Source organism: Rhinolophus sinicus, linkage group LG05 (assembly GCF_036562045.2).
Source record: "Rhinolophus sinicus isolate RSC01 linkage group LG05, ASM3656204v1, whole genome shotgun sequence".
NCBI lineage: Eukaryota > Metazoa > Chordata > Mammalia > Chiroptera > Rhinolophidae > Rhinolophus > Rhinolophus sinicus.
Genome location: NC_133755.1, coordinates 175,800,851 through 175,826,223, shown reverse-complemented (window position 1 = coordinate 175,826,223; position 25,373 = coordinate 175,800,851). Strand labels below are relative to the sequence as shown.

Below are 25,373 nucleotides of genomic sequence, written 5' to 3'. Positions count from 1 at the left end.
GCACCCAGCCTCGGGTCACCTGTGCCTTTTGGGGAGGCTCCTGATACTAGACACAAAAATGTGCTGTCCCACAACCTTAGCGCTCCTTGCCAGGGCTGGGGGCTGTGCTTACCAGTCCACGCGGGTGGGCGTGGACACGTACTGAGCTCTGGCCAATGGGGTGAGAGCACACGATGCCCCGCCCAGCCAGCGGGACTCCCCTGAGAGTCCCATTCTCACTTCTGGGGCCACCTTGGAGCTGCGAACTGGGGTACCTGAATAACCAAGCAGGCATAGGAAGGCTGTTTCTGAGACCTCTTAACTGGGCCATACTGTTACCTGGGCACCAAGTTCCTAGTGTTAAATTGCTGAAGGTTTGGATTTCATTTGTTATAGTAGCTAGCGTTCTATTTAATACTGTAGGTGATATTTCCTTTCAGAAACACTTTTCTTTTGCTATGGTGTACTCCAAATTCAGCTCAAGAATCTGCCCAATTTGCCCATTGCCCCCCTCAAAAATACCAGGTATTGGATAGGGGAATATGGATTTATAACATTTAAAAAATTGATTCTAAGAAATAAGATGCTGGTCAAACAAAACATAGAAATACAAATATGTCCATTTTTATTGTTTTAGTTTTGTGTTATCTTGCAGTCTGGTTCTTGTCCCTTAGAATCACCCAGGGAGCTCTTAAAACTCCCCTGATCCATGGACCCTTCCACAGACCCATTGATTCAGAGCCACCCGGGGTGATTCTCAGTGTGCTGCAGGGTTGAGAAGCCCTGTTCTACAGGAAGATAAAACAGCTAGTTTTATCCTCATCTAGATCCCTCCTAGCCTTGAGGCTTGCCAGAAAGAACGTAGGGCAGCTAGCTGTGCAGTCAAGAAGAGACCACCGGTGAGTGGAGATACAAGATACTCTTGTATCTGTGAGGGCTTCAGCTAGGACTCCACGGTGGATAAACACTGGCAGAGTGGAGCCTGGTGGCTAGAGGAAATCTCGGGAAATCTCAAGGTGTTCTCTCAAAACAGAGCTGGTAACATTAAAGGTAGCTGTTCATTGTAATCCATACACACTTAAAGGACACATCGTAAGACAGCGACAGTTGCAACATACTTTTGGTAAATTTCCGAAGTGGTAAGAATGAGTCCCATCATCCACTCAGCCCCCAACCCCCTCCCCCTACTCAACCTGGGCAGGAGTTAGGTGGAGAGTTTCGAAAACTACTGATATTTCGGTTCTGCCCTCAGAGATTCTGATTTCATTGGTGGGGGACAGACTGGCATCAGGGGTCAAACAGCCCCAGGTATGGGAGTCTGCAGCCACGGTACAGGACCGCTGCTCCAAGTGTGGTCCACGCAGCATCTGTGTCATTTGAGCGCTTGTCAGAGAAGCAGGTTCTGGATCCCGCGCGGGAACTACTGCCGCAGAATCTGCGTTTACCCAGATCCCCTGGGATTCGCACACTTGAAAGTTTGAGAACCCTGCCCTGGGTGCTTATGAATACTCCCCGCCCAGACAGCACACCCACCTCTTACTCTCACATTCCTTTTTGTTATGTGCCCAAAAACACTCACGTGTGTGATAAAGAACTAAACTTAGAGAACAGAGCTTCACTCCTGTGAAGGGGCTGCTTCACAAATCTCTCCCAGCCACCCAAGCATTTCCCCCCCAGCAGGGCCACTGTCACTCACTGACAGAACCCACAACTCCCACATCATGATTTCAGCCCCCTCTTTACCCCAATCTTCTTTAAGGGGTTGTCAGAGGCCTGAAATCTGCCACTAGCCCTGTAGCCTAAGGCTTTGGTATTTGTGCAAATACCAGCCTCACTAATGGGGTGAACATTCTGAGCAATTACTCTTCATGGAAAAGTAAGTTGGAGAAGGTCATAGGAGGAGAGGATGGAGAGTTCAGGGATACGTGAGGGACAGAAGGCCCTATGGAGGGCAGGGAAACGGAGACGTGAGGAGCAGCCTTTCTACTTTACCTTTTCATTAGGACAACCTTCCTACTCAGAATAATTAAATAGCTGTGGAGCCATCCAAAGGATGCTGGGTGATCTTGCCAAGCAGGACACCCTCTGTGTCCCACCTGCCTGGTGGAATGGTGCTGAATTCAGCATCTGGAGAGACACTCAACTCCCAAAACATATATGCTGGGAAGAGGAAGGCATCTCAACGGATTCTGTAATAAGGAGAAAACAGAGACCACATGGCCATGTGCTTCCCCAAGCATCACGGTAAAAATAACTGGCTTTGAACATATCAAAGATAAGGTCAGAGCTCTACCGGTGCCAACTGGGTGCCACTGAGGCCTAAATTAATTATGACTCGGTGCCTCACTAGCCTTATGTCAGCTGTGAATTCTACTATGTCTATTTAGCTCTTGCAAACAGGTAGAAAAACTAGAAAGTCAGATACAGGTTTAAAAATAATCGAAACAATATTTGTGTCAGTTTCATCAGAGAAGTTTAAAAACTGATCTGTCAAGGAAAATATTTTAAAAAGTAGGGATGACAAACTTATCCACACAAGAATGACTACTAAAAAGCCTCCTTCTGAGGGGCAATGATGAAAAAGTATTTGCCAGCACTCCTTAAGACAAACTCTAGTGATCTCGAAGTTCCAAAGTACATTTTTGAAAGATTACACCTTTGATACAAAGTGAGCTGAAGGCTAGAATTCAACAGACATGGTAAACTGATGCTTAAGAATGAAACTAAACCCATAAACTCTTTGAATAAATATTTGGAGAGCTCTTTAGGTAAAAGAAATGGAAGAATCAGGAAACCTAGATTCAGGGCCCAGCTATGCCATCATTAAGTGATGGAAGGGCCACAGAACTGAAAATAAAAAACAGTCAGTTGATCTTCATAACGTATTCACTATAAGCAAAATACGTGCCAGAAGCAGTGGAGGACCCATAAATAAGCACAGATGTCTCGTGGGGAGGGGTCAGCAAGGGGTCCTGCTGGGCTGTGTGATGAGGGACCCAGCCACCCCATCCCTGTCTGCTCTCCTTACGGTCTTCAGAGGCCGTGTAATAAGTGCAAATCTGACAGAAAAACTTGGGGCCTCCTGGGAGGTGCAGAAGGTCCCCGTGCACCTGGCCCCTCTTTTCTTGTAGCGCAATCTTACCCAGAGCCCGTGCTCCAAGCACAGCAGCCTCCCAGCGCTCCCTGAACAGGCAATGGAATGTTACACATTCCGAGGCAGCTGCACTTGACATCTTCTCCACCTGGGCCAACCTGTGTAGGTAATCCTTATCCTTTAGGTCCAGCTCAAGCTTCTCTGTGGAAACACTCTGAAAGCGGAGTTGCTTATTTCCTTCTTTGGGCTCTCACTGTACTTAGCTCATTTTTATATCCAGTCAATAGCTCTGTATTGGGCTGTTAGGAGCCAGCCCTGTGCGGGGAGCTGGGGGTGCAGCAGGAACTACACAGATTTGTCTCTCTGCTGGTGGTATTCACGGGCTGGAGGGAAGACGGAGCCCTCAGCTAGTGCATCCAGTACCAGGACTGACTTTCCCATCTTCCCCCAGATGCTGCTCCAGGCCAGGGACCATGCCTTCCCCACTTTCATGTTCCCAGCATCTAGCACACAGTAGGTCCTCAAGAATAGCTTGCCGAATGGAAGGCCAATTGTCCTGGCAGGTAGGAAGCAATGATGCAATGCGGGGATGCACAGGACTGGTGACCCAACTCCTCCACGCCCACCTGTTAGTCACACTGCCCAGTGACACCTCCCTCCCCAGGAACGCCTGTCACAAGGTCCTTCTGAGGCTCTCACGCCTCTTAAACATGTCCATAGCCACTGCTGGTCCAGAGACCCATCTCACACAGCTGGTCGGTGTCACCTGGGAGGGCTGCGCAAGATGGGCACCTAGCAACCTCAGGGCCCCCCAAAGTGGCTGTTACTCAATTCAGTAGCCTCTGCAGACCAGCAGCTCCAGGCACGCCTGTGCCCAGGACAGATGTGAATAATGAGGCCTTGAAACCACCTGAGGACAAAAGATGTCTCTCCTTAAACGTCAGACTGGTGCCCACAGCCTCCGTAAAATCTGTTTCTTGTCCCTGGGGATGACACACATCTGTGGCTGACGTCAGGGGCCACAGGAGGTGGCGTGCCTGGCCTAATCCTCAGTCACTTAGGTTTCTGATTCTGTTTTGTGCTGTTGACAACAATGGTGCCTCCGCTGGTGAGGGCTGCTCTTTATGGTTTAAATACAGTTGTTGAAAAAGAATAATTGAAGTCTGCAATAGCGAATGGTTAAAGAACACTAGAATTTGGGGCGGGGGAACCTCTAACAGTGCTGCACGTTTATATGAGCTTTTGCAAGGACATTTTTATACACGAGTGTTTTGAAAGAAAACTTAAAACCTTGAAATGGTCTTTTTCTTCATACTGCCCCCCCCCCCCCCAAATTGTTGAAGCAGACATACTAATGGAATCTCGGTGTAGCATTAACCTCGCAATGAGCTTATGGGCAAAGAATTAGGGGAACTGGGGAGAATTAGGGGGCTGGTCAGTGTGAGTTCAAGGACACAAAACTGCCTGTTAACTAAGTTGTAAGTTGTCTGTTAACATATACCTAGTTCAACGCCACTCTCCCAAAATAAGTCATCTTCTTTTTCTGAAGGAATAATAGCGCCCACTTCCTGCGAGACCCATTTGTCTGCCATCTTATTTATTCCTGCCCCAAATACAGGGACAACATTGTGGAACTTTTAAAATTGTTGACCTTCACCATACAGTAGTCCCGCCTTATTCAGGCTTTCGTTTTCCATGGTTTCAGTTACTCATGGTCAACTATGCCCAAAAACTAGGTCCAAAAGTGTTACATGGAAAATTCCAGAAATAAACATAAGTTTTAAATTGTGTGCCGTTCTGAGTACCTCACTTTATCTCATCACACAGGCATCGTGTCTTCTGGCATCGCAGGAAGGAGAAGGGTGAGTGCAGTACACTAAGATATTTTGAGAGAGAGAGAGACCACGTTCGTATAACTTTCATTATAGTATACTGTTATAATTATTCTATTTTATTATTAGTCATTGTTAATCTCTTCCTGGGCCTAATTTATATATTAAACTTTATCATAGGTATTTCTGTATAGGAAAACAAACATAGTTTAGTGCTATCTGCAGTTTCAGGCATCCACTGGGGGTCTTGGACGTATCCTCCATGGATAAGGGGGGCTACTGCATAAAATAACTGCACTCTACATTTTTAAAATGCAAAGGAGAAAAATCCCAATTTATAAAAGATGTAGATTAAGGGTTTTTCCTTTACCAAAAGGATACAGAACAGTGGCATTCTCTGGTGCTCTGAAGTTTCATAGACCGTTCACTAGCTGACAGAACGTCCACCAGAGTGGGAAGAACCTTTACTAATAGGTATTAGGTTGGTGCAAAAGTAATTGCAGTTTTTGCATTATTTTTAACCTTTTAAACTGCAATTACTTTTGCACCAACATAATATTTAGTTGGAAGGAAGATAAAGCATGCTCCTATTAGGATATAAGTTGCAGGGAAAGTGCAATTTGCTTTCTATTCAAGTCTTCATGACTACAGGTATTGCATGTGCTGAGAGGCAGCTGTTGGATCTAACAGATCTGAAATTTTCATTAGGCCCCTTTCGTTGGTGCTTTGCAGCATCTGGGACACACGCGACCCAACCTTAGATGGCTGATCTATCATGATGGAAGACGGTTAAGAGACACTTAGCCCAGACTCTTGGCTTATAAACTTCCAAGATCGTAAGAAAATATTAACAGTGACCAGATCTTAGACAAGTCAACCATCATTTTAAGTATTAAGGGAAAAAGGCAGAGCAAATTTTTGTCAGCGTGTGTTGAATGTTTGTCTTTGAGGAATGAAACTGATGCCTGAGGCAAGGCTCATGTAGGCAGATTTACAGCCTGAGCTATGTGGTGGGCAGACAGGGCAGCCTCCTCTGCTGAGTGGGCCCATCTCAAGGCGGAGCAGAGAGCACCCGAAAAGCCAGGAGCAAGAGAACCAGGAAAGGTGATGTGGGGAAGCCATAGGCAAGGGCAGGCCCCATGTCTGCCAGAGTGAGTCCTCTAAGGAATGGAAGACATATGAGATTCAGGGACCAGTTATTCTTTTCCAAATCATTTACTCACTCAACACCTATGAGTGTTGGAAGTACCCTGGTGGGCACCACAGACCAAGTCCCTGCCTTCAAGGAGCTTACAGTCTATAGGCAGAGATAGATATTAATTAAATAATCACAACTAAATGCATCATTACCCATCATGGTATTTTGTGACAGAGAAGCATGGAATGAGGACCTGAAGGACAATTGAGTAGGGCTTCCCTAGGCAATGTGTGTGTGTGTGTGTGAGTGTGCACACACTCTGGGAGTTGGGAGCAAGGCATTTCAGGCAGAGGGAGCAACTGTGTACTGGCCATGGAACAGGAGGCAGATGGCATATCCAAGAATTGAAGGGAGGACAGTGTGACCAGGACACAGAGTGAGAGGGAGACAGCGAGGAGGAAAAAAGGGGCTAGATTGCACAGAGCTTTGTAGTTATGTTTGGCATGCTGGCCTTCAACCTGCATGGAGGTGCAAAAGGAATTTGATTTGTTAATTTTATGTGTCAACCTGGCTAAGCTACGTGCCCAGGTGTTTGGTCAAACACCAGGACAGATATTGCTGCCAAGGTATTTTTAGATGAGATTGACATTTAAATCAGTAGACTTTGGGTAAAGCAGATTGCTCTCCATCATGTGGGTGGGCCTCGTCCAATCAGTTGAAGGTCTTAAGAGCAAAGGAACTGAGAAAAACACAATAAAAATATTTGTAGAGAATTGGGCAAAACAATCTTTTCCTGTCTACTTAATAGAAAATAGAAAAAGATAGCCTCGAAGAATGAACTTCATGTGCTACTCAGATTAGTTTCATTCATTTATTCATTCAATTATTTATTAGGTACCTACTATATGCTACCGTGTTTCCCTGAAAATAAGACCTAGCCAGACCATCAGCTCTAATGCGTCTTTTGGAGCAAAAATTAATATAAGACCCAGTCTTATACCATATCATATTATATAAGACCCAGTATTATATTATATTATATTATATTATATTATATTATATTATATTATATTATATTATATTATACCCAGACTTATATTATAGTAAAATAAGACCGGGTCTTATATTAATTTTTGTTCCAAAAGACACATTAGAGTTGATGGTCCAGCTAGGTCTTATTTTTGGGGAAACATGGTAAATGGTCTGCTAGGTGCTTTGAATATAGTGGTAAATAAGTCCTCCGTCCTTTTGTGGCTTATACTCTAGGGAGGGCAGATAAGCCTAGAGATTAGATTTTTAATAATGTAAGTATATAAACAAATCACATTTAATAATAGATCTTAAACTTGGCTGAGGATCAAGATCACCTAGGGCAGTGATTCTCAGCCAGGGGTGACTTTGCCCCCAGGACGAATCTGACTACACACAAAAATGTGGAGGGAATGCTCCTGGTATCTAGTGGGTAGAGGACAGGGATGCTGCTTACACATCCACAATGCACGGGACGGCCCCCACAGCAAAGAATTATCCAGCCCAAAATATCAACAGTGCTGTGGCTAAGATACCTTGACCCACAGCTTTGCTACTCAAAGTGTGGTCCATGGACCAGGTATCAGCATCACCAGGACGTTTGCTAGAAATGAGTAATCCCAGGTGATTTAGATGCATGTGCAAGTTTGAGAAGCGTTGCTGTAGATGCAAATGACTGCAAGCAGGATGAAAGCCTGGTGAAATCCCCACTCTCTTCCTTTCAGTTTTCTCTGACAAGCATATACATGAAGGTCTGCTTACCTGGGAGACTTTAAAAATATGTAGACTCCTTGCTCCTGAAGATTCTTACCTGTGGTAGGAGCAAAAACCTACATTTTTTGAAAAGCTTTCTGTGTACATCTGATAAAGACAGGTTTGGCATCCATGGCAAACACTCTGCAAACACAGCTAAACCCTCACGCTGAGCTGCAGTATCACCAGCTAGAGAATCGATGGGTTGGCTAAGAATGGAGATGCTAGAGAGAAAGATGTGTGCCATTTGCAAAGATGCTACCTTACTCAAAGAGTTGGTATTTTATCTAGTTAATTATGGAACATCTGCAGAATGAAACAGCCCGGCCAGTTTTCCAACTGTTCCTTTTTATTGTATCGATAGCAGGGCAACTTTTGATCAAAGAAAATCTTACAAAAAAAAAAAGAAAGAAAGAAATCCTGACTATCCAAAACAGGCAAGAGGATTTATGGACATTTGGTCCTGTCAAAAATGTCCATGCTTAGAAAATATCTCTGGGTTCAGATAACCCATAATATTTATTTACACTTTTGGTTTCCAGGATTAATACATAAAACACACTACCATGTGCCAAATGTCTTAATGGACGTGTTGGACAGAACCAAATATGACCCAATATCCTGCAAGGGGCAAGACTGAAGCCCTGGCTTACACGGACAGCCCCTAGTTGTCTTGTGCGCTATTCCCAGGGGGCACAGTTTGAAAAACATCATGACAGACAATAGCTATGGTCTGGAGTAGAAGCCAATTTTAGGCAAGAAAGTTTATATTAAATTAAACTTCATTCAAGGATAGATCTTGGCTCCGTTTGTGTGCTCTCTTAGAGTTAAGCCATGTGTGCTCATGGCTCTCAGCATGAATTTTCGCTGTGACTCTGAAGTGGAAAACATCAATCTTCATTCTGCTCCAAAACTAATTCCAGGAGGAGAAACCCAATTATTCCTACAAACAGTTCTGAAAGCATAGATTCCAGAAAATAGGAACATGGGGTGGCCTTGGTGAAGAGAGAGAGACTTTTGATCTGGTGGAGATAACTGGCCTCAGTTTCCCCACATTTAAACTATAATAGTTTGGATGTCTGTAGGTCAGGGACATTGTAATTCATGGAAAGACCTGGAACTCTCAGATGCTAGGTATGCTGTTCACAGCTATCAAATGCCCTTTTAGGGGGTCCTGTTATATATATCACACAAATTAACGCAATTAAAGACAGAAGACAAAGAAAAGTGCTTAGTAGCTATGACTGTTTTAATTTAACTGAGTTATTCCAAAACATGCTTATAGAAAAATGAAAATTAATGACTATCTTATTTTTTGCCGTACTATATTTTTCCACATGGATGACAAAACCTCTCCCTTCAATGTAAAAGAAATACAGGTGGCTTTGTCCTTGAAAAGTTTTAATTTCCCTCAAATTTTGTCAAAGTTCTCTGAGAACACACACAAAACTACTGTGCTATATAAATGAAAATCAATTCTTCTATTGAAGGGCAAAGCTAGAAATATTTGTGGGTGTTTCTACTCCATGGGGACAGCGTGCGCATCATCAAAACCTACTGAATATCAGACGATGATAGAGATCAATTTGGGTTGTCAGTGTTTTCAGTATTATAAGCAAGTAGATGAGAACACAGGTAAAAACTGGGCACTAGAAATCATGCCAGTGCAGGGCCATATTTCGTCATAATCACCAGGAAAATCTGATAGGCTTTAATTGAAATTTGAGTGGTATTAATGTGAGGGTATTAGCAAGCATCTGAATACAAGGATTGGCTTATATCTCATTCTGTACAGTAATGTTACACGATTTTATCTTAGAATCAAGGAAAATTTTATCTTAGTACCAAGGAAAAGAAAATTAAGGATGCCAGCACAGGAGTAATAGACACTGTTTATAAATGCAGTATACTTTCCAGGGAAAAATGGTCATCCACGATGATCACAGACTCTTACCTCTTTAGTCAACACAGCTTGGTTAAACTGAATAAGAATCTTCCGTAAGGTGACTAGAATCAATCAATCTATCTATCTATCTATCTATCTATCTATCTATCTATCTATCTATCTATCTAACTTCAAAAGTTTTCTATACATACTATTAGCAATAACCATTTGGAAACTACTATAAGGGAGTAAAATCCCATTTACAGCAGAGAAAAGCAACCACAAAACTTTAGGAATAAAGATAACAAAACAAAAAAATGGTAGATCTCATGAGAAGAAAACTATAAAACAATATAGAGACTTAAGAAGTTTTGAAAAACATATCTGTATCCCAGAGTAGAATATTCTGTATTTTAAATACGTCAATTCTTCTCAGATTACTTTATGCATCTATTGCAATGCTAATCAAAATCTCACTATTATTTGGGGAAATTCTGACAAACCAGAAAAAATGATTCTAAGCTTCATCTGGAAGAATAAAACAGGAGAATATTCGCAAAAGTAAAATTATGAGGGGAAATATGATTGTCCCAGGAAAAAAAATGAAACAGTGAAACCAAATAGAACATTCTCAAAAAGATGCAAATTCTGTAAGATTCAGTATTTTATAAATATAGCATTTCAAATCAGAGGAGAAAGCATGGGTTATTCAATAAATGGAATTAGGATAAACAGGTAATCATTGGGGGGGGGGGATCTGAAGTTGGAGCCATACTTCAAATCAATACCAAGCATTTAAATGTAAAAAATAAAAACATCTAAGAACTAGGAAAATATACATAAACTTATCAGATTTGGGGGCTGGGGAAGCCCTTCCTAAACATATACAATGAGGCAGTACATATAAAGATAGGTAGTTGTGACTACATAAAATAATTTTAGACCTATATGTCAAAAACCCCATAAAATGCAAATGATAACGTAGATACATATTTGTTACACATATAACAAAGGGTAATATCTTTAAAGAGCTTTTGCAAATGATTAGGAAAAAGACAAATATTCCAATAAGAAAATGGGCAAAAGAGATGAACGAGTAACTCACAGATGAAGAGAGAAACACGGTCAGTAAATATATTTGCTCCCCCAGTTTCATACACACTAAGTCAAAGGTTAATTTTAAGTGATAATATTTAGTATTGGTGAGAGTAGGGAGAACAGGCACACTCATGTACTTTTGCTGAGAGTATAAATTAATACAATTCTTTGAGGAACAACTTGTCTCTGTATCTCAAAACCTTAACAATGGCCCAGCAAGAGCACTTTTAGACATTGGACCTGAGGAAATTTTCATGGATATTGACTGCAATACTGTTTTTTATTATTAAAAACTGAGAACAACTTAAAAGTCACCAAGAGGGAAGTAGTTAAACAAATTATGACACACGCCCCTGCAATGGCCGACCACATAGCTATTAAAGATGGAGCAGAATGGTTCAGAGTATATTCAGTGGCAGGGGACATCTGTTTTCAAAATAATGTACAATGGGAGCCCATACTTGTGTAAAAATATATTATGCAGAGGAAAAATATTGGAAGGCTACATCCAAATGTTAACCATGGATATCTCTGATTGGTAGTACTAATAAATAAATTAATTAATTAATTAAAAGTAAAGAAACAAATTCTCTTTTATGCTTTTCAAGGTTTCTACAATCAATACTCAGAGGACGCCCCAAAAATGTATACACGATTTATGATAACATTGCTTACAATGTATATACATTTTTTTGGTACCCCAGTATATTACTTTGTAATGAACAAAAAAATGTTACTTTTCAAACAGAGTTTGGAAAGAGACACAACACATCTGCAAAAGGAATTGAGGTAGTTTTGGTTCCCTACAACTCATAAATGTAGACATCAATGGAAGTATCTCTGCTCTTCAAAAATAATTACAAATTCATCGGTTTCATCAATAATTTTAAAAAGATGTCCTCTCTACGTCTTCTAAAGACTAGTTGTGAGTAAGGTGTCTTTTAGATTCTTTTTTTCTTTCCTGAAACTCTGTGAGAAGGAGGTAATTTGAATCATCAGGGACCACTTGTAACTCTTGGAATTTTAATTCTCCTCCCAGGCCTCTGGCAGCCACACCGGGCTATTTGAGGCCAAGTAACTAAGTTAACTCACAACACAGATTATCTATCTCAGCATAACATTAATCTCTAGGAAAAGTGCCTTTCATGCTACTGGGCACTGCATTCTTTCATCTGCCAAAATACTGTCCAGATTTTGCGCCATGAGGAAGCAAGGGGAAAACAGCATTTTCCTGGGCATCAGGAGACCAAGTTATATCGTCCACACTCTGCCACCACTGCGTGAACTGAATTTCTCTGGGTTCCTCAGATCTGTATAATAGGGGGCTGGAGAGCTGACCAATGAGGTTCCTGACTGTTTTGGGGTGTAGGAGGCTGTACAGGGCTCATGTTCCCCAACTTTCCCACTCCATTTTGCTTTGTGCTGTTCCAATGTATGTGACTAAGTCTGAATGACACTGAGTAACTTGCCTAGTTGTTCACGGACACATTACTTGTATTGTGCATTAGTCCCGCAAGCAGATGGTAAATGGGTTGAAGGCACACAAGCACTTAATAAACGCTGGTGAACCTAAATCCAGCCCACCACTAAACCAATAAACTAATTCCCACTTAGAGCGACTGAAATGACATGCGTCAGATACTCTTACTTCGGACTGTGGCACTGAGGACGTTTCCACATGGAAGATGTCACCAGCAGGTGTCTAGCATCTCACCCTGAGGGCCCCACACCTGCCTTAGTGAACCCTCAGCGGCCCTCAAAGGCCCACACCTGGGACGTCTCTGGTCCGAGGTCTGAATAAAAGGCCAAGAATGAGTTTTACGTAAAGTTGCGCATAAGATTGGCTGTAGTGACTTCGTCTGCCCTTTGTCTGCTCCCTGGCACTTTAATAAAGGACTATAAGTGCTGTGAAGTAAAAATGTATGAGCACGGAACAGAATTCAGATGAATTATTTATTAGCAAGCACCTTGTGATCAATAGCAGCATAGTCTAGATTCTGACAAAAACCAATTTCATTTTTCTTTGTATTCTTTCCAATGCCAACAGCATGACTCGTAGCGCTAGTCAGCAACTCACTTAAATGTCTGCTGTATTGGACGGAATGAGAAGCAAATTGAGTTTCCACTTCTAGAGAGATTAGCATGTAATGGTCACCAATCTGTACATATTTAAAAAAATATGCATGCTTAATATAAAAGACAATTCCTAAATGTCTACAACTCTCTCTCCAGCCACATAGACATACTGGTAACTCTGATTTTTTCCCCCCTTCTGATGAATAAAGTGACTTGCTTGGGTCCCAAGCTTGGTTGGCATGAAGAGTGAGTTACAATCTGAATCTTTTTACGTCTTTTGTCTCTGATTATCCAAGTGAGGTCCCTGCCCCACTCTTCTTATGAGAGAGTCAGCTGAGACCACGAGAAAAGAACAATTTTAACTGTAAAGAATATGTGATGTTTGATTTGTCTAAAAAATTAGCTGGTCAACAGGGTAGGAGTTTCTCAATTCTTTGGTCTATTACTTAGAAGAAATATGACTGAGAAATTCTGTGTCCAGCCCATGTTCACCTGCGAGAGCCCTGATATTCGCAGAGTCAAGCATGCCCTTGCAGTTGGCCTACAGACTAACGAATTCGCGGGATGGCCACACTCAGGGGTGACTGAATGCCTGAAGCTCTTTACCCCACCAAAATACCGCGTGTTTCACTTTCATTCAGGCTTCTAGAAAAGTCCCAGAACTGCAATGCAGCTCCAGACTTGTAGCAGAGGCAAGGACTCTGCCCTATTCACCCCGAAATCCCACAGTCCAGCCCAACACTTGGTACCCAGGAGACCCTTGGTGGGTCCTTATGGAGCCAGTGGGTCCTGAAACCACTGACTCTCTCATCCTGTGTCTGACTGCCCTGCCTCATGGCCTTTCATCTCCTGGGTGGAAAGGCAGAGCTCCTGAGGTGTTTCTAGGCTTTTCCCTGACTCAGGCAGAGTGGGAGCTTGGGGGGAGGTGGAGAGGTGACAACGGATGGGGACTTTCCCCTTGATGGCTTCCTAGCTGACGTGCCCTCCATTCTCTGAGGGGGCCATCAAATACCCATGGCGCTGTCTCTGCCTCACACGTGTAAAATGCTCCAGTGCCTCTGGTGACTTTCAAGGTGGCAAATCTCAAGCATTACTGTGCAAAAGGACCACTTGGGAAATGTGCTAGGAGTAGGCCCTACCTCCTAGAGACTGATCTGTGGGTTCAGGCCGGGGCCTGGGAACCTGCACTGTTACAAGCAGCTCAGGTGACCCATCCAGGGGGTCGGCAGACCTCAGGGTGACAGACAGTGGCTCAATGACTCCCGTACCGCCCCCTGTGTAGAAGCAGGAACCCCCCCCATCTCCCTAGAGATGGTGCGTGGGGCGCCCAAGTCTCGGCTGCTGCAGGCCTCGCCTCCCCAGCCCCTGCGAAGGGAAAACTAAGGGTCTGCACAGAATGTGGAGGGAGGCGGGGCCCCTGCCTGGAAGAGCTTCCAGTTGGGTAGTTAGGAGTCGGCCCTTCTCACGGTCCCCACGGTCCAGGGATCCCGGACCCAGCTTCCTTCCCTCACTGCCCAGACCCGCGGGGTTCATGACCAATGACGCACGCTTCACACTTCAGGCTTCAGCGCCCCGGGCTGCAGCTGCCCGACCTGATTTCCACACCCACACTTTCCTGGATGCCGTCAAACTGAACCTTCTGACCCTTCCTGCCAAAAGCTCTCAGAGCAAAGGAACTGAAATTTTGTCTCTCACTTAACCCACAAAACCCTCAGATACTAAGAGAAAAAGGTAAGACTCCAAGAACCTTTATACATTATGGGTTTAAGTTACACATTCAAACCAGTTGTTCAAGAGCTACGTGTAAGAGCACCAGCTCTGTGCCAGGTCTGTGCGTATGGTCTAGGGTTATAAACCGAGGTTATAAACCGAGAGCAGCTGGTTTGTCATTGCTACTCCCCTTATTTACCCCGGGGTAGGATGGTGGTCGCACATTTGAGACTTCAAGATATGCCTGTGCCTGCCGGGGAGCCCAAGTGCTGAGTCAGAATCTCCAGTGGAAGGTGCTCACGCGTGTATAAATGCACATTATCAAAAATACACACATTGTAAAAAACAAAACAAACAGCATGTAAAGTGTTCAAACCTCCATGGGGCTTCTGATCTGCATTAACGATGGAAACCCTTGACCTCGGCCATCCCCTGGCACTTGACAGCTGCTCAGTCTGTACTGATGAAAACTCAGGCAGGAAAACTCTGAATTCTCTCCCTCCCTCCCCATCCATTTACGGCATGCGTCTCCTATTCACAAGCATGTTGTTCTGAGTGAAGCTGAGTAAGTACCCATCTCAGGGGTAGTGGCACGAGCCACCCTCAGTAATGACTCTGATTTCCTATAAAGAACGTCCTTGCACTGGGCCACCTAACACATCCAAGCTCTGAGGACCTGGGCTCCCCCAAAATGTCTTCCAGCGATGCGCACTTATGCACCAGCCACTTTGCAGTTTTAGTGTCTCAGGGGCTTTGATTCTAAACATGTCATTGCAGCCTTGTTCAATTTCTTATTCCTTATGTCCTGATCAGTGTGCGATTAGACAGTACCAACACAGTGCTATCTGTACTTGTACGTCATGCTTGCGGAAGCAACTGTTTTCACAGTTTCTTCAGGTGCCATGTATCCGCTGCTCATAGAGCTTCTGTGAATCAGGCAAGGCCATTGGATCCCACCGTCCAGATGAGGAAAGGAAGCCCCGAGAGAAGGTCCATGATTTGCCAAGGCCATGCAACTGGTAAGTGGGATTGCTTGATAAATGCTTGTGGCAAGGACACCTATTAGAGTTTATGTGATGACATTTTTTTCTGGTCATAAAAGTAATAGATGCTCATCCTAGAGGATTTGGAATAGCAAAAACATACAAAGAAAAAAATCAAAACTTAATTTAAAATGAGAATTCTGTGGTCAGTGCATCCACAAAAAACCAGTTATATATTTTTCCAATCCTTTTGCTATGCTTATGTATATATTAAGATTGCACTGTACATACAATTTTATATTTTGCATATTTTCATCTGACATTGTATCATGGTCATTTTCAAGTCATTAAATATTTTTGAAACCAATGTTTTGATGACTTAATAGTCATTATAGAAGTACACTTTGCTGCTGCTGTACAGTTAAGTCGCTCCTAATTCTCTACACTATTATAAATAACTCTACAAACACATCTTCATATTTACCTTTCAAGTAAGGTTTAACTTTTGCTCCTTCAAGCTCTGTAAAGTGTATCATGGTCAATTTCCTTTCATATTGGATTTCTTTCATCATCTTTATATTTTGGTTCTCACATTCACTTGCAAAAGTTGATACAATGTGGAAAGACAGCTCCTAATGCTCTTTCTACAAATTCCAGGTCTTCAAAAGCTTTCCTTCCAGACTCTTTTCTGGGCAAAACATTTATAACTGGCATACTGCAAAATAATACTCATAACAGACAACCCGGAGCTTGAAACGATGAAACACAAAACAGTGAAATTAATGATTGCAATATTATTTTAACTGAGAAATGAGAAGTGTCCACGAAACGTGGGCAGCACTTTCCTCCCAGGAAGGTGCCCTTAAGGTGGCAAAAGGGTTGAGCTCTCTCCACTAGACAGGGTCAGCAAATCCCTGCTTTGTCAGATTCCTTCCACCGGTGCAGGCACAAAACAGCTGCTGATGGCCAGTTGTACCAACAGGAAGTAAGGCAAGTGGCTGATTCTAGAGTGGGGTTTCCGGTGCACTTGCTGGGGAGCTAAGCTGTCTTGGAGACGAGAGCGTCAAAAGGCAAAATAGCCAACTTTGCACTGACAGTTCAGCACACCTGCTTCAGAAGGCTACCAGGCAGCCAGGTGCCTGGGCTGAAACCCACTTGTCACAGAGAGATGGCGTTGCCTCGGATGGCTAACTGCATCCAGTGAATCACCTCTGCAATCTGCTTCTGTCATCACCATCAGACTCTGTCCATAACTGCCAAAGTGTGTGAATGGTTATTAAAATACGGATGAAAGAAAACCAAGCACCATTTATCATCATGGAAGAGCAGTTGTTAACTGCTTTTACCTCGGAAGACCTTCATGGGAAACCCTCCCAATCCTTACACTGCGTGTGTTTTGCGCTGTAACAACTCTGAAGTTCGATTAGAATCAGAAGAGCTCACTATCATTTCTCTCCTGGAGTTGGAGGGGAAATCCAGCCCCCAGGAGACCGGGGACTGGGCAGCTCTCCTGGCAGGTCCCTTTTCCAGATGTTTTCTCCTCTAACAAGCTCCTTCCTCTCTCTGGCTGCGTCAGGAAAGAGAAGGGGCCTCCACCAAGGAGGAGAAATCTTCAGTCCATGCTATCTGAACTCTGCTATATTGCTTTACACCCCCAAAGTTCACTGGGTGATTTTTGCAAAATGCCATACCAATACTTTTTATTTTAGTAATGACTCCCTAGAAGCCCCATGTGCAGTGTCAAGTGGAAAAATGGAATCATAAGGACTTGAAATGAGGGTCTTAGATAGAAGAAATAAAACCCAACACACAATTTTTAGTCTTTTACTGCTTTCGCTTGAAACCAATCTTCCTTTATTGATGGGCTGTTTGCCTTTCTTATATTAGAAATTCCTCTTTCCCCACAAACTTGAATTCCATTTCAGCACCAAAGTTATTGGTTTTGTTTTCCTCAGGAGCTGGTAATGGCTGGATGTCAGTGCTCTGGATGGGCCGCTCCTGTCTCTAAATGGCCCATCTGAGGCTCTCTGGGTGATGGATGGCTCTGAAACAGTTTCCCTCTGGTAAGAGAAACTGGCCGAGGTGGGATGTGAATCACAAGCCTGCATTCTTATACACCAGGCGGCAATCAGATGGGAACCAGGGCGAGTGACACGGATGTCACCAAGCTCAGAGTAATTACCAGCCTTTCTCTGGAATGGCAGTATTGCTGTTGGGGAGTTTAGACTCTGCTGTCCAAGGTGGGGGCCACTGCCACTTGTAGCTCTGGAACACTAAAAGTGTGTCTAGTCTCAATTGGGATGTGTTGCAGGTGTAAAATACACACCAGATTTGAAAGATTCAGTACAAAAAGGAGAATGTGAACTATTTCAATACTCTCTAAATATTGATTATATGTCCAAACGGTAACATTGTGAAGAACTGGCTATGATAAAATGTAGTATTAAAATTAATTTCACCTGCTTCTTTTTGCTACTAGAAAATGGCTACAAGAACGTTTAAAATGACATGTGTGGCGTGCATTTGTAACTCACAGTCTATTCCTGTTGGATAGTACTGGTTTAGGCAGTCAAAAACACTGGTATGTAGCCTTCATTTCTTTCCTGGTCTACTCATTAACACTTTGTAAGCGGGTATTTTCCCGCCAAATCGCGTCCTAACGTGGGGCTTTTTTGACATTTTCTCGCCAAAATTAGACTTTCCGTAAAATATTCATATCTTTCAATCTATTTGATATTTTTCTATGAAACTTTCAGTGTTTTAGTTTAAAAAGAGGTCTCTATTTATTTACTTTGCAAAATTTTTGCCGGTTCCAACTAGAGGCGATATGACGAGTTTACTCGTTTCTCGCAAAAAATGTGTTTTAATAGATCGCAACCTTCTCCTCCCACACTCTCCCTGACACCCGGGCCTGCCCAGGTCTCACCTGTCACCTCCTGCTCAAAGCCCTGCTTCAATATCAACTTAACCCTTCCTCCTCTGATTCTTGGGGCTGAGGGAACTGACTTCTCTGCTTGGACTCTTTGTCTCTAGCTTTCCTTTGAAATCTGAGAATCTATTTGAATCTTCATACAAATTCCTGACATTTTTGTAAACCAGAGTCGATATTTTTCTTCCTTTCAAACCTTGCTTGACCACCTGGATTTCAGACCCACCCCTGCTTTGTAGTGAAAACTCTGTCACCCTGGCACCGCCTTAACTGACCCCTGACCCAGTGCAGTGGGTAAGAACATGGGCTTAGTGACCAGACAGGTCACTACAGTGGCTTGGCTCTGCCACTTACCAGTTGAGAGACTTGTAAGTTGCTTGTTCTATCCATGTCCCAGTTTCTCCAGCTGTAAACGGAATAATCATTGCACCTGCCTCCTACGATAGCTGAGAGGATTAAATTAACATCTGTAACACACTCAAGCACTGCTAGGCATACAGCATCTGCTATATACGTACGCATTAGCCATTCTCCGTCTTTCCTGGTTGTTTTCTGGCCTGCTGAACTCTGGACTGAGTAGCCATTACCTGCCCTGGCACTAACCAAATTCATTAATTACTACCCCTCACTCCTGTACACCACCAATGCCAGCCAAAGGAACCCAGTTTGGGCCCCTGGATTTCCCTTTTTGATCACTACTTTCTGAAACAACACCGCCCTTCTTCTAGTCTCTGTCTTCCCATCCTCCCCACCTCGGCCCCAAAATACCATTTCCTCAGGCAATTCTTATCCTTATCCTCATGTCTTTTGAAATCCAGATCAGATTTGCTTTCCCCGCGGCTCCCTGTGACTCATCTCCCTGGATTCTCTCCCCAGCCCATGGTTCCCTCTCACAAACTCAATTTACATTATAGCACCGGTTCTCAACCAGGGCATTTGGCCCCCTAGCCCCCCAGGGGACATTTGGCACTGTCAGGGGACAATCTTATTGTCACAAATGGGGAAGGGGAGTGCTAGTGGCATCTAGTGGGTATTGGGGAGAGAGGCTACGAAACACCCTGCAAACACAGGATGGTCCTCCACCACAAAGAATTCTCTGGCCCAGACCATCAATAGTGCAAAGATCTGCAGTGCAATCATCTGTCCTCATTGATGTTCTTGTTTAAAAAAAAAAAAAAAAAAAAGCCTTCCTGACCATCTGCAAGCCAAGGAGAGAGGCCTCAGGGGCAACCAAACCTGCCAACACCTTGATCTTGGACTTGTAGCCTCCAGAACTGTGAGAAAATAAATTTCTGTTGTTTTGAAAAAAACAAAACCAGGGGGCCTTCAGTGGTTTCACTTGTGTGTTAACATAGCCTCAGCTAGATTTCTTTGGATTCAAGCAGATTGATTACTAATAATGATTAATTTTCTAACTAAACAGCGAGCCAGGAATTTTTTCATTAAATGTCTGGGGTATGTCATCACAAGATTGAAAAAAAAAAAGCCACATAAATGTTTGAAACGTTCTGCTCTCGTTGAGATAAAAATGCAGAAGTCTCTCTGCAGTCACCAACCAAAGGTTTGTCTAACTACAGGAGAGGCTGCGGGGCGTCAGGCAGCTTCCTGCCAACTCCAGCCACAATCACACAGGCGACCTGCTTGCAGCGGGTTTCATTTCTATGTTCTTTTCGAGGAACTTGACCTTTCTGTTGGTATTCACAGGATTACCATATATGATAGCAAAACCTGGTCATCTGCATCTAAGAGAAAAATGTGACTCTTCTGATCTGAAATGGGAGTGGCGTGGAGGAAAGTGCCTCAATGATCTAAAATTGATGTGAGGTCATGTGAGCCATGGGGGAACAGGACAGCTAGAAACTGTCCCCTAGTCTGTCACAGGTCTGCCCTGAAAATAATGATAACTAAATAGTGGGGAGAGAAGACCATCCCGCCCATTCGCACCCCCAGATAGCAGCACCCATAAGTCCACAGGGCGGGTGGGGGGGGTTACATAGAGCACAAGTGACCCAGCCCTGAGCCCACTTCTGCCCAGGCGAGGAAGCTGAGCAAAGGCAGATGGCAGCCACAGGCACACTTGTGTATGGTTCCCCTCAGTAAATCTGTCTCTGCTCGGTGGTGAGCGGCCCTGCAGCCCAGGACAGAAGACCACGCCCACCCCGTTAGATAAAAGGTCTCGGACTTAGAATATGTGTCGTCCTCTCAGATGAGGGTCAGCCACCATTCTGAGTTCAGTAAAATGAACCTGAACCATGGTAAAATGACAGAAACTAAAAACAACAAAGGATCAGAGGTCACCATTCAGAGTGGGCCTCTTCTCTGGATGCTTCCAAAATTCAGTATGACACAGGAGTTACCAGGATCTGGTCAGAAAGTCCTGGCCTCACAGACACCTGGGATGACCCCATCTCGCCCTCCCAAATGCACCCATCATACCTGAGTACAAAAGATTTACATCTTGTAAAACGACACATGTCCCCTGTGCTTCCTGCTAGGATTCTGGCTTTGGAGCAGCCCTGACAACACCAACAGTCCCGCATTGTCTGGGAACGACCACAGTACACTGGCTTTAGGGATCAGACGTCCTTTGGTAGGAAGTGGAAAGCAACCTTTTCTGGGGAGGCAGCAGGAGTGTTTTAATGTTTTTGCTGGGACGTGGCACCCAGAGGCTCTGGTGACCGTGTGACACGGTTCTCAGCTCCTCTCCCTGCAGTCTGAGTCTGAGCTCTGGAAATCTGAGTCCAACGACAGCCACCCACTCCTGAGGCTCTATGCAGCCGGGTTCACTGGGCCATAACTTGTCATGCTGGCCCCCAAAGCAAAAGCACGCGCCGTTTCCCTTGAAGAGTCCACACGAGATCATTCAGCCCAGGTACTGTTCTTAACTAAGTTTCTCCGGGAATTTCTCATTTGGGTCACTACATCTGCACCTTAGAAAATGGACCACAGGAAGGTGATCCACCTGTTCCCCTGCTAACCCCTTCGAGACGTGTGAATCTTTGGTTGTTCAACCCTGCAGAGAGGCTCGGCTCTGCCCTGAGAGACGTGGAATCCATAAACAGTGAAGGATCGCATAGGAGAAGCTGCATCTCTAACCCAGCAGTTCTCAGAGTGGGGCCTCCTGGAAACTGGCCAGAAGTGCAAATGCTCAGGCCCCAGCCCAGACCTACTGACAGAAACTCTGGAGGTGGGCCCAGCGCTCTGTTTGACCAGCATGTTCAAGTTTAAGAACCAGTGGACTAAAAAATAGCGTGGAACTTGACCCTCAGAAATAACAATAATAATGAGTCTGCTTAGGTTTTTCAGATGGTACTGTTGTTTATAACGTCACGATTACACTGACAGAAATCAGAAGGAAGAGGGGAAGGAGAGGAAGAAGGAGAAAGCTGTAAAGAGTATAATCTGCCATTATCACAGTACCTAGTACTCAGTAAACACGCAATAAACACATGTTGAATGAGCGAGTGTAGGAAGTTCTCCTTCAGAAACAAAACAAAACAAAATGATGACGTTAAAAAGCATCCTCCACAGCTTTTCTTCCAAATGACCCGAAACAAGAGAAACAATATCACTAATTCTGAGAGATTCCAGTAATTGCTTAGGTCTAATTTTTTGTCCTGTCAAGTCTGTGCTGTCCGATATGACAGCCACTAGTCCTATGTCTACTGAGCACTGGGGAAGTGGCTGGTCCAGATTGAAATGGGCTGTAAGCGTGAAATACACACTGAAAAGACTCAGTACAAAAACCAAACAATGTAAAAGATTTTGTTAGTAGTTTCTATTGAATACATGTTGAAATGCTATTTTGAATATACCGGGTTAAATAAAAAATCATTAAAATTAATTTCACCTGTTCCTTTTCACTTTCAAAAATGTCACTACTAGAACATTTGCAATTACACATGTGGCCTGCATTGCATTTCTGTTGGACACGCTGATGAGTATCGCTCAGTGACTGCCTTTGAGTTTTGTGAGTTCGGCCTATTTCTATTCTATTGATTTCCACCGAGTGTAAGGAGCAACCCACACATTCACTCACTCAAGGACCTTTGGACTTCAAGTTTCCATCCTTAAAGGAAATAGATTTTTAAAAGCGCACCCTCCAAATTTTGATGGTATGTAATACAGCATTCATTCACTTGGAGTTCTGTTTTCTCTTAGAAAGTGTTCATCTACAGTTTCCAAATAAATGGCCTTTACTTCTGTCCACCTATGTAAGTCAGATTTTTTCCTACAGGAGCCCTGGAAGGTAAATTTGAATAAATGACAAGTATAAGGGATTAAAATTTTTTCAATTACAGCTGACATTCAATATTATATTAGTTTCAGGTGTACAGCATAGTGGTTAGACATTTATAACATATAACTTATGAAGTGATCCCCTGATAAGTATTGCACCCACCTGACACTGTATATAGTTATTACAGTATTATTGACTATACTCCCTATGCTGTACTTGTGACTATTTTGTAACTGCCAGTTTGTACTTAATCCCTTCACCGTTTTCACCCTGCCCACCAACCCCTCTCCTGGCAACCATCAGTTCTCTGTATCTATGAGTTTGTTTCTGTTTTGTTTGTTCATTTATTTTGTTTTTTAGATCCCACATATAAGTGAAGTCATGTGGTATTTGTAATTTTCTGTCTGACTTATTTCACTTAGCATAATATCCTCTAGCCTCATCCATGTTCCTTCAAATGGTGAAGGTTTCATTCCTTTTTGTGGCTGAGTAACATTCCATTGTATACATGTACCAGTTCTTCTTTATCCATTCGACTTTTGATTGGAGCATTTAATCCTTTTAGATTTAAAGTAATTATTAATATATTTAGTTATGTAGTTATTGCCACTTTATTGTTTTCTGGTTGTTTTTTGTAGTTCTTCTCTGTTCCTTATTCTCTTGCGTGTTGACTTTCTGTAGCATTGTGCTTAGATTCCTTTCTATTTATTTCTAGTATACCATTTGTAGATTTTTGGTTTGTGGTTACCATGTGCTTCCTATATACCAAACTATGTTTGTAGCTGTCTATTTTAAGTTGATAGTTGCTTAAGTTTGAAGACATTCTAGAATCACTACCATTTTTACTCATCCCCTCCACGTTTATGTTTTTGTCATTATTATTTACTTCGTTTGTGTTTTGTATGTGTATCCCTTAATTTACTGTTGTAATTACATATGATCTTCCTATTTTTGTCTTTTAATCTTTGTACTAGCTTTAGTGTTGGTTGATCACTGCTTTTATTATGTGTTTGCCTTTGTCAGTGAGAACTTTTTTCTCTAAGATATTTTCTTATTCATATTTTTCATTTTTTTCTATCTTTTTAAAGAAGTTCCTTTAACATTTCTTGTAATACTGCTTTGCTGGTGATGAACTCCTTCAGCTTTTTCTTGTCTGGGAAGCTATCTGTCCTTCAATTCTAAACGATAGCTTTACTGGATAGAGTAATCTTGGTTGTAGGTTCTTGCTTTTCATCACTTGGAATATTTCCTGCCACTCCCTTCTGGCCTGCAAAGTTTCTATTGAGAAATCAGCTGACAGTCTTATGGGGGCTCCCTTGTAGGTAACTAACTGCTTTTCTCTTGCTGCTTTTAAGATTCTCTCTTTAACCTTTGCATTTTAATTATGATGTTTCTTGGTGTGGGCCTCTTTGGGTTCACTTGTCTGCACTTCTTGGACTTGTATGTCTATTTGCTTCACCAGGTTAGGGAAGTTTTCAGTCATTATTTCTTCAAATAAGTCTTCAATCCCTTGCTCCAAATGTGAGGAATTTTTTCCTTACCCAACATGGTGGCAGGAAGAGCCCTCAATGGAAGACCCCACCATTCTCCTGGGTAGCACCACCTTCTGCCACCTCTGTCCTCTCTCACATGTGCCTTCTCCCCTCTGTGTGCTGGCCACAACTGACTCCCACTGCCCATATCAAACTCTGGACTACACAGCAGATATTACTGTACTCATGTTCTTAGGCAACGGTTCGTAGCCTCAGAACTTATCTACAAGAAACACAAAATAACCGTTGCTGTATCTCATATAACTCAGACTTGAATCTTCTCGGGCACAGACGGGAAGATAAATATACAGCCTCCCCCCCCAACACACAAAACTGGCTATAAATCCTTACTTTACAGCTTTCAGTTCTAAAGAAAGAAGGAGAAAAGCAGTGAGTTGGTTTGATTATAACAAAGTGTCAGAGGATGATTATTATGGTGCAGTTTCATTAATGTCACATACACCAAAGATGCACCTCAACAAAGTTCTATATTCGCAGAGGCTATAAGCACATAAATGATGTAGGGGCATCTACGACAGTAAAGGATAAACAGAAATGCTAAGTGTGGCTTGTTTGGCAAGTGGGTCTCCATTAAATTGGATCCCTAGTCCAGACGCCAGCCACAAAACACACAGGTGTTTATTATGAAACAGAGTGTGAGCTGACTCCCTAGTCTGTTAAAACAACAACAACAAGGACAACAACACCACCAAAGCTCTTCCCAAAAAACTTCAGGGAATGCCTAGTGCTTCTTTGACCCCAGTGCTTGTTCTCTAAGTCATCTCTCCTGCTCAGCAGGACCATGGCCACCATGCTGGTGACTCTTTGCCTGCACCCGCTCAGCCCCTCCTGCCTCCCCCCAGCTGAGTCCCCACCACGCCTCCTCACCCTGGTCCATTTCCTTTCTTCTCCCTGAGTCCTTTGTTTCCTTTTGTTTCTGAGCTGCCTTTCCTGCCCCTCTATACTTGTAATAAGAAAATGCCTCCCACTTCCAGGCACAATGAGCCTGCCCACTCTTCTGAATAGCCTCCTCCAGGGGATTTCTCTCCTGAAAAGCCTTTCTCGCCTCCTCTCTTCCTCACGGCCCGGCGCACT

General features: G+C 43.3%; 1 protein-coding gene across 3 annotated transcripts in view; it reads right to left on the bottom strand.

Annotated features, from left to right (window-relative positions):
• Positions 1 to 25,373, bottom strand: part of ZDHHC14 (zDHHC palmitoyltransferase 14) — a 248,302-nt gene that overhangs the window by 77,338 nt on the left and 145,591 nt on the right. The gene's annotated exons all lie outside the window — the stretch shown is intronic.